General features: G+C 45.0%; 1 protein-coding gene across 1 annotated transcript in view; it reads right to left on the reverse strand.

The window, feature by feature from the left end:
• Positions 1-3,961, reverse strand: part of PCYT1A (phosphate cytidylyltransferase 1, choline, alpha) — a 48,385-nt gene that overhangs the window by 10,470 nt on the left and 33,954 nt on the right. The window lies entirely within an intron of this gene.

Consider the following 3,961-nt stretch of genomic DNA (forward strand, 5'->3'; position numbering starts at 1 on the left):
CCCAGGCTGGAGTGCAGGGTCATGATCTCAGCTCACTGCAACCTCCGCCTCCCAGATTCAAGCGATTCTCCTGCCTCAGCCTCCCGAGTAGCTGAAACTACAGGCACCCACCACCAGGCCTGGCTAATTTTTTGCATTTTTTTTTTTTTTTAGTAGAGATGGGGTTTCACAGTGTTAGCCAGGATGGTCTCGATCTCCTGACCTCGTGATCCACCCGCCCCGGCCTCCCAAAGTGCTGGGATTACAGGCGTGAGCCACCGCGCCCGGCCCGACTGCATACTCCTTTCTTTAGATGTTCTCTAGGTATTCACCCTGATTTTGGGGGTAGGTTGGGTTATGAAAAATAACTTGACTATAAACACCTTTTCATTTTTTTTTTGAGACAGGGTCTCACTCTGTTATCCAGGCTGGAGTGCAGTGGTACAATCATAGCTCACTGCAGCCTTGACCTCCTGGGCTCAAGTGATCCTCCCATCTCAGCCTCCGAAGTAGATGGGACCACAGATGCACACCACCATGCCAGCTAATTTTTTTTTTTTATTTTTTGTAGAGACCACGTTGCCCAGGCTGGTCTCGAACTTCTGGACTCAAGCAATCCCACCTTGGCCTCCCAAAATGCTGGGATTACAGGTGTGAGCCACCATACTCAGCCTATAAAGAGATTTTTAACATCATCATCTGCACTAACTGCCTCTGGTAGCCTGGTTGTACCAAACTTGTCAGGCACAACTAATAACAGACAGCTGTCAACTTACAAGCCAGGAAATGATTTCCTGGGGAACAAGACTAATTCCAAAGCCAAATAAACATTAAAAACGAAGTCAGCATAATGGTTCGTCATGCTTTAAATAATAAATACAAGGAGTCCATGTACCTTATCCCTTTATGTGAATAAAGGAAGAGCTATTTTACTGCAGTAGAAAATAACAGTAGGAGCATTTACATCATTTGGGAAAGACAAGTCAAAGTGTCATCAGATACACTGTGCTGAGGCTGAGGGTCAGATACACTGTGCTGAAGCTGAGGGTCAGATACACTGAGGCTGAGAATCAGATACACTGAGGCTGAGGGTCAGGTACACTGAGGCTGAGGGTCAGGTACACTGAGGCTGAGAATCAGGTACACTGAGGCTGAGGGTCAGGTACACTGAGGCTGAGGGTCAGGTACCAGGTACACTGAGGCTGAGGGTCAGGTACACTGAGGCTGAGGGTCAGGTACACTGAGGCTGAGGGTCAGATACACTGAGGCTGAGGGTCAGGTACACTGAGGCTGAGGGTCAGGTACACTGTGCTGAGGCTGAGGGTCAGATACATCTCCTTCCTGTCTTCAGGGCAATGAAACAAGAAGGGAATTGGTTCTCAGGAGGTTTATGAAGTTTTGTTGTCAAAAAACTTTATTGATAAACAAGTAGATTTTAAACCAAGAAATCATACACTGCTGAAAGGAGTATCAGCAACTTCGAAGAAGGGCCATTAGGTCGTATCTGTCAAAAGACAAACGACAAATGCTTATAGCTTTGGCCCAGCCATTCTAATTCTGGGAATTCTCTCAGTAAATACAGACGTTATTCATTGCAGTACGGTTTATAATAGCAACAGTCAGGAAATGACCTAAATTTCAATGGAAGATTGAATATAGCATAATACACCCACTAAAAGGTGGGAGGATATATAAACAATTTACTTAGATATTCACAGAAATGGGTAATATTGGTGGCCTGTTATAGAGACACCAGGTGGCTATGAGACAGGTCTTGAGAGGAAGACATTTTACTTTATGCCCTTTTTGTACTTTATGGATATTAAACTGTAGGAATATATTGATTTCATTTGATTTGATTTTTTGAAACAGGGTCTGGCTCTGTCACCCAGGCTGGAGTGCAGTGACATGGTCTCAGCTCACTGAAACCTCCACCTTCCAGGCTCAAATGATCCTCCCACCACAGCCTCCTAAGTAGCTGGGACTACAGGTACACACCACCATGCCTGACTAATTTTTGTATTTTTTGTAGAGATGGGGTTTCACATGTTGCCCAAGCTAGCTGTATTTTATGTATTTATTTATTTATTTATTTGAGATGGAGTCTTGCTCTGTCACCCAAGCTGGAGGGCGGTGACATGATCTAGGCTCACTGCAACCTCTGCCTCCCAGGTTCAAGTGATTCTCCTGCCTCAGCCTCCCAAGTCACTGGGATTACAGGCGAAAGCCACCATGCCGGGATAATTTTTGTATTTTTATATTCGTATCCCATGTTAGCCAGGCTGGTCTCAATCTCCTGACCTCAAGTGATCTGCCTGCCTTGGCCTCCCAAAGTGCTGGGATTACAGGCGTGAGCTACCGTGCCCGGCCCAGGCTGGTTGTATTGATTTGATAATACAGGAAATAAAAATTTTAAATTAAATATACCAATCCAATGGAAAACCAAAATTAATTTACCGGATTTAAGAGTCAGAAAGGTCGTAGCTCAAGCTTTCCAACCAGCTTTCTTCCTCTGTAACCTTAACTTCCTTATGCCTCAGTTTTCTCATCTATGAGAGAAAGCAGGCCGGGTACAGTAGCTCACACCTGTAATTCCAGCACCTTGGGAGACCAGGGCAGGAGGACTGCTTGAGCCCAGGAGTTTGAGACCAGCCTGGGCAACACAGTGAAACCCTGTCTCTATTAAAATTATTTTTTACTGCCACCATGTGTCAACTAAAAAAAAGAAGAAAAAAATTATTTCTAAAAAGCAAAATAAAACAAAATCTGATATCCTGGCTAACACGGTGAAACCCCGTCTCTACTAAAAACTATAAAAAACTAGCCGGGCGAGGTGGCGGCGCCTGTAGTCCCAGCTACCCGGGAGGCTGAGGCAGGAGAATCGCGTGAACCCAGGAGGCGGAGCTTGCAGTGAGCCGAGATCCGGCCACAGCACTCCAGCCTGGGTGACAGAGTGAGACTCCGTCTCAAAAAAAAAAAAAAAAAAAAACAAAATCTGAGCATATAATCCCCCTTCTATATCCCAGAAGTCATTGCATTGGCTCTATGCCTATTAAAAAATAATACATTAAAAAGATTTTTGGGCTGAGCACGGTGGCTCATGCCTGTAATCCCAGCACTTTGGGAGGCCGAGGCAGGCGGATCACCTGAGGTCAGCAGTTGAGGCCAGCCTGGCCAACATGGTGAAACCCTGTGCCTACTAAAAATACAAAAATTAGCTGGGCATGGTGGTGGGCGCCTGTAATCCCAGCTACTCGGGAGGCTGAGGCGGGAGGATCTCTTGAACCCGAGAGGCGGAGGTTCCAGTGAGCTGAGATTGCGCCACTGCACTCCAGCCTGGGAGACAGAGCAAGACTCTGTCTCAAAAAAAAACAAAAAACGTTTTTTGAAGTATCCCAGAAGTCATGTCCATGAAGTAACTAACACACCTCCATTTTTCCTAAACAAGTCCAGAGGGACTACAACACTATTTGATCCCGAAACACAAGGGATAGAATATGCAAGTTAAGACTATTTTGTTGTTTCTTTGCTACTAGACAGCATAGAGCAGGTGAATTTTCTCCTTGCCTGGATGGTGGCAATAGCACAGAAGGCTGCTGATCGAGTGGCTGCTTGCAGCACAGCTAATCATCCTAGGTTAGGCCAAGGAGATCATGAACCTTTTCTCAGACCAATCCCAGATGCTCCTCTTGCTCTCTCCAGTGCTTCCCCAGCCTACCAACATCTCAACTGGTCCCGTCTTTGGCAAACCCAGGCTGACATATTAACCAAACGGCCAGAAGGCGTCACTGTTGAACTAGTCTGGGAAGAAAGTTAGCGTTAGCCACTCTTCCACCAAGTGGCTATTGGCCAGGAAAACTACACCCCTGATTTAATGTGTATTATAGTACATATAATCATCTTTATATAAATTATATCCTTTTAATATAATGTTTAATGTTTCTATTATATAATGTAATATAATACATATTTGATATCTTTT

This window comes from Colobus angolensis, unplaced genomic scaffold (genome assembly GCF_000951035.1).
Source record: "Colobus angolensis palliatus isolate OR3802 unplaced genomic scaffold, Cang.pa_1.0 Scaffold54, whole genome shotgun sequence".
Classification (NCBI taxonomy): domain Eukaryota; kingdom Metazoa; phylum Chordata; class Mammalia; order Primates; family Cercopithecidae; genus Colobus; species Colobus angolensis.